This window comes from Elephantulus edwardii, unplaced genomic scaffold (assembly GCF_000299155.1).
Source record: "Elephantulus edwardii isolate Elephantulus edwardi_28Jun2011 unplaced genomic scaffold, EleEdw1.0 scaffold00210, whole genome shotgun sequence".
Classification (NCBI taxonomy): Eukaryota; Metazoa; Chordata; class Mammalia; order Macroscelidea; family Macroscelididae; genus Elephantulus; species Elephantulus edwardii.
Window position 1 is genome coordinate 4,888,106 of NW_006399960.1, and position 11,314 is coordinate 4,899,419.

Consider the following 11,314-nt stretch of genomic DNA (forward strand, 5'->3'; position numbering starts at 1 on the left):
TTGGTAATGGGAGTCACGTCCAAATTTCCTGGCACAGACTAATGAGAACATCTAGGGTTGCATTTGCTATTTGAAACACATCCATAAGTATCACCTCCATTTGAGAGGGACTTATTTTTTTTGCCAGTGCCTTCAGTGCAGCTTGAAAATCTTCCTTCATCACTATTGGTTCTTGGTCATATGCTAATTTCTGAAAGACCTCTGTGTTAGCCAATTCTTTTTGGTAAAACGACTCTGTGTATTCCTTCCATCTTCTTTTGATGTTTCCTGGATTATTCAATATTTTGCCAATAGAATCCTTCAGTATTATAACTTGAGGCTTGAATTTGAAAGAACTTAAAAATACTTCTTTCAGTTTGAGAAATGTCAAGTTTTTATTTTTTACTTTTTTTCCCCCTGATTGCATGTCTTTGCACATTTTGTCTAGTGTATCATTTTGCCTTCCCGAGCTGCCCTTTGAAACCTTCTGTTCATTTCTTTTACTTTTGCATATCTTTGCTTTATTTTGGCTTCTCAATGCTCTAGTGCAATATTCAGAGTGTATTCTGACATCAGTTTTGGGCTTTCTCCTCTGTCTTTGTAATGAGCTTTTGCTTTCTTCATGGATGATATCCTTGATGTCATCCCATAACTCATCCCTTGATGTCATTGATTGCTAGTGTTCAATGCTTTGAACCTATTCTTAAGATGATCTTTTAAAATTCAGGTGCGATAGACTCAAGGTTGTATTTTGGTCCTTGTGTTGCATTGCTGATCTGTAGGTTGTGTCTCCAGTAGTTCGAATCCTCCAGCCACTCCTCAGCAGAAACATGGGCAGTCTCCTTCCATTATAATTTACAGCGTTGGGGACCAGATGGAAGATCTCTATGAGTTGGAACCAACTCAATGGCAGGAGGGATAAGTCCCTCCTTGGTAAAGGTCAGTGAAAGAGAGAAAGATCTTTAACAAGCTGGAGCGACACAGTGGTTACAACAATGGGCTCAATCAAGCACAATAGCAATTGTGAGGACAGCACAGGATCAGAGAGTGCTTCATTCTACTGTACATTGATATGATGAGCCAGAGCTGAGTGGACAACAACAACATCAACAATCAAACAAGGTATCCCTGCAGGCAATGAATGGAAGCCTAGTGTCAGTGGGGAACAGTAAGAGACATCTCAGAACATGTCTCCCAGTTATTTTATCCAAAGGGCAAGTGAACTGGAGTGTTTGTATTCCAACTCTCATCTGTCATTGGATGAGGACTTTTAGGAGTGGGGTCATTGATTCTCTGTCATTGTTACTTCTAGCTTACCCTGCAGGACGTAGCAGGCTTCAGCCCAAAGAGACAAAAGACAAAAGAGATGAAGATTCTGGCATTTCTATATTTGGCTGGTGTGCACTACAACAGAAAGCCCTTGGGGTTAGGAGAAGGATGGGGACAGTGTCCCTACAGGAGATATTTGCCACACTGCCATGAGGAGGCTCCCAAGTCACCCTGTCCTCAACCCACTGTCGTCATGCTCATCTGCTTCCATTGGCAGCTTAGCTGCTTCCTGAACAATTTATGAGTTGAAGTAGTGTCAGTGTTTCCCCAGGGAGTTATTTATGGATTTATTTTCCTTCTCAGTTTCTTCTTATCCTCCCCAAAAAGTGGCAGATCCCCTGGACCTAAAAGCTAAAGGAAACATAACAACTGTTACTAGGAAGAAGAGAGAGAAAAGGGATATTACAGACACCTGAAAGCTGGCGCTGCCATCTTCCAACCCCAATTGAGAACAGCATCCTTTACCCCAGTGGAGGAAACAAGACAGATGCTATTGACATGCATGAATCATCCAGAAAGTAAATCCAGGGTTATGCCCAACTCCTGGTTCAACAACTATAAACCTACAACTTTTTTTTCCACGCAGGAAAGGCAAGTGAGTGAGAGCAATGCTATTATAGGAATAGCCTTAAATGTAGTCTAATTTATTTAAGTCAATAATTTGAGGCTTAAGTATTTTATTGTTAGCAAAAAAATTTTGGATGCAGCAATTCACAGCTCTTGGGCACACATTGGGAACCACCATTTTATACCATAAAAAAACCCCAACCATGTTTGCTTCTCCCCACACCCCATCCCCATCCAGGGCCACAAACTCCCAGGAAATTATTTCTTTCCATGCATGGCCAACTTTCCATCATTTGATCAATATATCAATCAATAAGTATTTATTGCATGTGTCTGCACTGTAAAAGACATCATGGGGATTTACTGTAAATATAAACATGGGCCCTGCCTCAAAGCTGCTCACAGTCTAATTGAGGGTAAAGATCTGTAGACATGAAAAGACTTTTTCTCTCTGACGGCTCTGTGAGAAGGTCTTTGTTTCTTTTCAACGTCTGTGCACCTGGCATCACTTCCATTGCTTGGAAGTTTGTACGTGTTTCAACACTAATCTTCACTGGGTCTCGCTGGTTCTCAGTGCAGGAATCTCAGGTACAAAGGACACATTCACTCCAAGTTCCTCCTTCTTGATGGTACTTACTCAGATCCTTTCTGTGCTTACTTCTCTCTCCTTTTAGCAATTTTAAGCAGGCCTCTGGATGTAGGCTGCACTCTAAGAAAACTTGGTCCCTTACAACACATCAGGGCCTTGACCTGAGTGAAGATATTAAGTCTCACCCTAATCTTTTTTCATGAATATAACAATCAACCCAATCTTCATTAACATAACATAACCCTGCCTCTCCAAATTACTGAGGAGTAAAGATGTCAGTTTGAGAGCTAAGGTGCATCTGATTCAGGCCATGGTCTTTCCAATCACTTGCTATGCATCTGAGAGCTGGACAATGAATAGGGATGACAGAAGAAGAATGGATGTCTTTGAGTTGTGGTGTTGGAAAAGAGCACTAAACATCCCAGTGGCAGCCAAAAGGGCAAACAGATATGTCTTGGAGAAGGTGCAGCCAGAGTGTTCTTTGGAGACAAGAATGATGAGGCTTCACCTCACATACTTTGGGCAAGTTGCTAAGAGGGGATGTTTCCTGAAGAGGGACATGATGCTGGGAAGGGTGGAGGGTCGGCAAAGGAGAGGAAGACCCTCAACTACTGCAACGGGCTCTAATGTGTCAGGAAGTCTGAAGATGGCACAGGATAGGACAGGGCTCAGATCTGTTGTTCATAGTTTAATTTTGGCCTGTCCTTGACTCGACAGCCCTTAACAACAACAACAACAAAAACCCTGTCTTATTAACACAGAGGACACAATTTACAACACATCACAAATGGAGGACCATTACATCAGGTCACATGATCAGAGATGAAGCCATAATTTCATTATATAACTGCCAAATTACATCATTATGCTGTCAAACCACAGAGAATCATGGTCTAGTCAAGTTGGCATGTATTTAATTAAGGAGGAGGACACAATGCAATCTGTGACACAATAGAAGACAAGTGCCCATTGGCATATACTTTTGCTCAGCAAAGCAGACAGATTCCAGCTGGGTCCATGAAGCTTACTAGAGTTCTAGGGCCTCCCTAACCCTCCCTATTCAGCTCTACTAGATTATGTTGGCCTCTAGCGCCCCCTCTGGAACCTACAAACCTCAGAGCGACTGCAGGTATCTTCGTATCAGAGGAGTGCAGGGAGTTTCGGCTGTACACACACACACACACACACACACACACACACGCGCGCGCGCACGCAAAGGCCATGTGAGAGGAAAGTTACCAGATTTAGCAAATAAAAATACAGGATGCCCAGGCAAATTTGAATTTCAGATAAACAACAAATGTGCAATATACAATATTTAGAACATAAAAAGGAAAAAAACCCAGATGCCTTTGAGTCGACTCCAATTCTCATGTATGCCAAAATGGAACTAATGACTTCCCATAAAGATTTCAAGGACTGATTTTTTTACAAGTAGATTGCTAGATCTTTCTTCTGAGGTACCTCTGGGTAGACCCGAACTCACAGCAGTCGAACTCATGAATTGTTTGGATTCCTATTTAGAAATATTTCTACTAAAAATATTCCCTGGCTTAGCGATAAGGAATTGCACTGCCAACACAAAGGTACATGGTTTGAATCCACCAGTTGCTCAGCAGGAGCCTCTGAAAACCGGCTGGAGGGTCGGCTATGGGTTGGTTCCAACTTGACGGTACACAATAGCAACAATGTTTAGCTGGGCATCCTTTACTTCATCTGGCAGTCCTATACACCTGGCTGATCAGAATATTCCATTCTCTTAGCCACACGTGTTGCATGAAAGATAGGCATGAAATCTAAGGAAACCAGTTGGAGACTTGCTCCACTCCTTCCTAATTTTGTTGGTGCTTTCCACACTGAGGGTGCTCTGGTGGCATAGCCAGAGGGGGATTGTGGTGCTGACCCAAAGGCAGCATGTCTCTGGTGGTTTGGATCCACTAGTGCGGGTCAGCAGGAGGAAGGCAGGTAACCTTCTTCCATGCAATTGTCAGTTTCCGAAACCTTGCTGGAGGATTAGCTTTAAGTCAATTCCAATTTAAGAGTGAGGAGTATTGGATTACATGACCCAGCAGAGTCCTTTTCCAGTCAAAACACTTTAACTGAGGGGTCTTTCATTCACAACTGACTCTGAGTTCTGTCAAATTCTTTGGGGCATAACCACCTCAGACCCATAGGAAACTAACCCAAGTAAACTCAAAGAGGGGGCTGCTACAGAGACAACCCTGTTTAATCGGCAAGCAAACAGAAGTTACTTGGTATAGAGGGCAGTGAAACATTCCAGCTGCTTCCCTGGGTGTATCTAGCTCTTTGACATGGTCCCTGTCCCATGTCCATGCCCATTGCTAGCAGCCACCTTCTCATCCCTTTTCCTGCTCTCTTCCCCTCAGGTCCAACTCCTATCTCATTAGAAGGACTTCTTCACCTTGTAAATCAGCCCAGGCATATCTTTGGCGAGCTCTGGTGGCTTAGTGGTAAGGACTTGTGCTGCCAACCCAAAGGCACATGGTTCAAATCCACCAGCTGTTTTGTGGGAGAAAGAAGGAAAGACCTCCTTCCATGGGATTCACTGCCTCTCAAAACCTGCTGAGGGGTCAGCTATGGATCAGTTCCAACTTGATAGTACATAACAGGCACATTTTTACATTCACTGCCTTTTGCATCTTTCCTTCCACTCTCACTTTTAATGCTATATCATTCATTGCCTCACTAAACCATGGATAGTCTGTTGATTAGATTTAGACATTTGGGCTCACTGAATGGCCTTCAATTTAACAGAAGTCATAAGCCAACTTCATCAAAACCCTCAAGATGGATTAGACTCTCCTGGGCCGGAAAAGAAATATTAGAGCAGAGGGATGTTAGGACTGGTTCTATCCAGCCTCTTCACCAATGAAAGCAAGGCTTGAACTACCAAGGGCTCTACCATTAACTACAGATAGACTGCTGGTTAACATTCCACAGGGGTGGGTTAACCAGTAAGGACCTTGTGTGCCAACTTGCACTGAGCAAGGAATTTAGGGGTTTAATTGTGTTTGCTTGCTAATCTGTGGTGAGCAATTTCACTTGGGTTTCACCACATGAGGTGGTAGGGGACAGGTGAAACTGAGCACTGCAGACTGGTCGGAAGGCACAATTGGGCCTGTGCGCACCTTGCTTATTGGATAATCCAGCCTTGGAGGAAAGCCCTGAGTTTGGCTTTAGAAAGTCTTTGTTCATTTGGGTTTCAACACAGCTCACGTAATCACTTCACATCCATTTCTTCAACTTGAAGGTGAAGCTTCTAAACCAGTCCCCCCTACCTTCCTGTGGCATCCTGAGGCTAACAAAATTACCAACAGCTGATGGAATGTTCTGGACAAGGACAGCATGATCTTAGTGTTGTCACCGGTGTTACTATTATTATTTAACAAGTCTAATCCCTCAGCGAAGGAAATGAGCACATACTACAAAATTAATTATAGATGTGCTTTTAAATGACTGTTTATATTGAAAGGGAGGCCTTGCATTTGCCGCACAATTTCAGGATAAGTCGTGTTTTGGAAAAATATTAATATTCAGAGCTGTGTTGATTAGCTTCACTCTTGTTGCTAAGCAACAGGGTCTTTGCAGCCTCTGCAGTGTTGGGGGTTCCCCCCCAGGGGTAGGGGTAGGGAAGGGGCTAGGGAGAGAGAGGCTACTGAGGGGAACGCTAAATTACTGTAAATTGTTTCATGGGCTTAACCAATACTAAGATTTCCTAAAACCCATGCAAACAAACAAAAAGATCCTGCTACTTAAATAACCTACGTGATTATAGTTGTTGGATGAGGAAAACCCAAACTCAACCCAGAGCTTACCACTCATCCATGACTTGAGTATCAGGTTTGGCAAGACGTGTGTTTACCAGACGAGGACTGAGCCACATGTAGCCACGGCCTCCCCACCATCATTCATCACGGTTCAGTGAAAGCAGCCCTCCAGCTCGGAGATTAGGAGTCACCAGGCTGTGAGGAGAGACTGCACTGAATCAAATGAGCCAATCTCATTCAGCAGCTGATGTGGACTTTCTGTCAAATTCTAACACCTGAATGGGGCCATCTCGAAGCAAGCCAAATAGCGTGCTTTCTGGCCCCAAAATAGGGACTTGTGAATATTCTAAATTCTTTGAAAAGTCAAGACCTGCTACCTCAGCTATATAAGAAAGTAACCTTCTTGGTGCTTGATGTGGGTGAGCTCACTGGATTCTGGCACCGACACTGTGAAAGATGTAGCATTGTTCCCATTTGTGGAGGCAGGTTCAGAGAGATGAAGTCCTTGTCCACAACCACACAGGCTTTAAACTCAAGTTTCTCTGTGTCTAAATGCCAGGTTCCCACTTGACTAGGCTGCCTGCTCTTGCCTATATAGGAGCAGTGGGGAAGGACATGGAGAGCCCACTTTGGAGCGCATTCATTCATTCATTTATTTATTTATTATGAAGTTAGCTTGTGACTTCTGTTAAATTAAAGGCCATTTAGTGAAACATTGACCTTATCACAGACAGTTCATTATTTGTGGCATGGTTCTAGTTACTATTGCTGCATAATAACCACCTACACTTAGTGACATAAAACCACAACCATTTTACTGTGCACACAGATCCAGTGGGTCAGAATTCAGACAGGGCTCAGCTGGGAAGTTTCTTTGTTCCTGTGTTGTCAACTGCCATCACTCAATGATGTTCAGCTGACAAATGGGTTGGTATGGGGGGAAGGGCCAAGAGGGCTTCACTCATCTGTCTGTCCCCTTTGTAGAAACCAGAGTGTCTTCTTGTGGCCTCCCCAGCTTGGCCACCTAGGGAGTTGGAAGGTGTGTATGGAGACTGGCTTCCCTCCCATCCCAAGAGAAACAGGCAGAGTCTGCACGGCCTCCCCTGACTCAGCCTCGGGGGTCACATAGTGCCACGTGAGTCACTCTACACTGGTGGAAGCAGTCATGAGACCACTCAGATTCAAGAGCCAGGCATGTACACCCCAATTCTTCATGGGAGGAGGATAACAGTATTTCAGGGCCACTTTTAAAACCACCATAGGTGCCAAGTTTCTCACTCCAGTGAGAAATGGGTAGTCAAAAATTCCTACAAGCTCTGAAATGTATGAGAATGTATGAGCAGTAGAAACATTGTATTCAATACTGCCAGCCCCATTTGTTTTGATGAATTCAGATGGTAACCAGTCTCCTATCCCCTAGGGTCTGTCTCCTTCCACATGGCCTCACTCTCCAACAGTATAATTGAACCTCTTGATAGGGCAGCTGGCTACCAAGAGAGTCAAAGCAGAAGCTGCCAGGCCTCAGGCTCAGAACTGGCACAAGGTTACGTCCATTGCATTCTATTCACTAAAGCAAGTAACAAAATTGGCCCAGATTCAGAGGAAGGAAAGGAAATCTTTCTCTCTCCCTCTTTTATTTTCTTTTTTAAAAAGAAAAAAAATGAAAAATTTCTTTTATGTTAGGTAAAAGTTTACCTAACAAATTAGGTTCTGCTTTGACAATTTTTATACAGATTGTTCTGTGCTGATGGTTACAGTCTTTACAATGAGCCAGCATTCTCATTATTTTCATTCTGTTGCCATTGATGTAGCTTCCCTTCTGCTCCTTGCCTTCCCATCAATGCTTTTATGGTAACTGGGACCATTTGGTCTAATTATAGTTACTTGTTTAAGGGCAAGAACATTAATCATGGGCAGTATTGCATATCACTCATTATTCATTTGATAAGTCAATCTACTATTTGGCTGAAAGGGAACCTATAGAAAGTACTTCCATTTCAAGTTCAAAGTACATCTTAGTGTTATGCGTTGGGGGTTCATCTAATTCCTTTCAGTCTAATAGATCTAACCTTTCTTAAGAATTTGAGTTTTGTTCCACATTTTTCTCCCATTTTACCCAGCACCTTCTATCATGTCCCTGGTCAGAATGATTAAGGGTGGCAGCTGGGCACCATTTAGTTCTGATTTCAGGTATAAGTCTCCATCTCTTAATGGAAATTATTGCTGACCATATCTGAGGACAGCCCAGCACACTTCCTAGTATCATGTAAAGGGCCATCCCTTAAGAGGTAACATCTCGGTTGGACCAATTGTTAATTCAACAACAACGACAATAATAATAGTTGATGCTTATATAACTACCATCAAGTCAATTCTGACTCACGACGACCTCATATGTTATAGTAGAACATCTGGGTTATGATCTTTATGAAAGCAGATTACCACTTTATCTGTGGCATCACTGGGTAGATTCAAACTGCCAATCTTCGGGTTAGCAGTTGAGCACAAATTATTTGTGCTACCCAGAGACATACAGAGTGTAAACTATGTTCCAGTGAGGGAGCCCTTGTGGTCCAGTAGATAAGGAGTCACACTGCCAACCCAGTGGTAGACAGTTTGAATACACCTACTGCTCAGTAGGAGAAAAATGGATAATCTACTCCCATGAGATTTACAGCCTTTGAAAACCCACTGGAGAATCAGCTATGAGTCAGTTCTGACTCGATGATATATAACAACAACAACAACATGTACCAGCCCCTCTTCTAAGAGCTTTACATGGATAAAATCAATTAATGGTCACAACAATCTTGGATGGCAAGGTTGACGTTCGTTTATTGGGATATAGATTAAATTGTCATACTATTACTACCAGGAATCATCTTTAAGTTATTTTTGTTATGTGCTATCAAGACAAGTACAACTCATAGTGATATCATCTGAACCCTGTCCTATCCCGCACCATCCTTATCAGCTCTGACATACTGATGGCCTAAATCCAGCCACTCTTCGGAAGAAAGATATACAATCGCCTCAGAAACCAATAGAGGGTTAGCTATGAGTCAGTTCTGACTTGATGGCAATGAGATGAGGCTGTGTGTGTCTGTGTGTTGTTGCTGTGTGCCGCCAAGTCAGAATTGACCCACAGCTGGCCCACCAAAGGGTTTTCAGAGATACAGGAGGAAATTGCTCATCCTTTTCCCGCAGAGCAGCTGGTAGATTCAAACTGATATATAGATATAGAGATAGAGATAGATAGATATAGAGATATATAGAGATATTGAGATAAATATATAGATATATTTATATATTTATAGATATTTATATATTTATAGATATAATATCATATATTTCTATATAATATATATTTACATATATATCATATATATTACAAGACAAAGTAAAGTATTATAATGAAATGTGCAAATAGCTGGAGTCAGAAAATCAAAGGGGCCAAACTCACTCAGCATTTCCTAAGCTCAAGGAACTGATGAAGAAATTCAGGCCTCAAGTTACAATACTTACGGATGCTCTGGGCAGAATAATAAATGATCCTGAAAGTATTAAAAGAAGATGGAAAGCGTACCAAAAGGAATTGGAAGACACAGAAGAATTTAATGAAACAACCTATGAGCAAGAACTTATGGTGATGAAGGAAGAAGTTCCGGCTGCTTTGAAAGAATTGGTTAAGAATAATGCTCTAGGAATTGATGGTATACCGATTGACATATTTCAACTAACAGATGCTGCCCTAGATGTGCTCACCAAATTGTGCCAAGAAATCTGGAGGACAAACACTTGGATCCCACAGAGTGTGGAAATTATCGAACAATATCATTAATATCACATGCAAGCAAGATTCTGCTGAAGATTATTTAAAAATGACTGGAACAGCACATCAGTAGAGAACTACCAGAAGTGCAGGCTGGATTTAGAAAGGGTTGTGGCACTATGGATATTGTAGCTAATGTTAGATGGATCTTGACTGAAAACAAGGAGTACCAGAAGAATGTCTATCTTTGTTTCATTGTTTATGCAAAGGCATTTGACTGTGTGGATCATAACACACTGTGGCTAACTCTGAGAAGAATGGGAATCCCAGAACACTTGATCGTTCTAATGCGAAACCTATACTTGGACCAGGAGGCAGTCATCAGAGCAGGTAAACACTGCATGGTTCAAAATTGGGAAGGGTGTCCACTAGGGATGTACTCTGTCTCCATACCTTGTCAATCGTTATGCAGAACAGATTATCCGGGAGGCTGGGCTCTATGACGAGAAATATGGCATCATGTTTGTGGGAAAACTCATCAACAATCTGCATTATGCAGATGACACAACCCTGCTTGCTGAAACTGAGGAGGAACTGAAGCACTTGCTGTGGAAGGTCAGGGACTGCAGTCTTCAGTATGGATTGAGGTTCAATGTCAAGAAACCAAAGATTCTCACCACAGGGCCAACTGGCAGCATCAGTATGGATGGTGAAGAGATTGAGATTGTTCACAGTTTTGTTTTGCTTGGCTCCACAGTCAACACTCTTGACACCAGCGGCAAGGATATCAAAAGATGTATTGCCAAGAGAAAGTCTGTGGTTAGAGACCTCTCTAAAGTACTGACGTGCAATGATGTCAGTCTGGAGACTAAGGTGTGCCTGATACATACCATGGTCTTTGCAGTCACTTGCTATGCATCAGAGAGCTGGACAATGACTAGGGATGATAGAAGGAGAATTGATTTTTTTTTACTTGTGGTGTTGAGGAGTATTAATATACCATGGACTGCTAGGAGAACAAACAAGTTTGTCCTGGAGAGGGTGAAGCTGGGCTACTCCTTGGAAGCAAGGATTCTGAAGCTTCATCTGACATACTTTGGACATGTTGCAAGGAGGGACCAGTCCTTGGAGAGGGGCGTCATGCTTGGGAGGGTGGAGGGATAGCACAGGAGAGGAAGACCCTCGATGAGATTGATTGATTCAGTGACTGGGGTAATGGGGGTAGGTGTGTCGGAAAGAGTGAGATTGGCACAGGATAGGACAGAGTTTAGGGCTGTCGTACATAGGGTC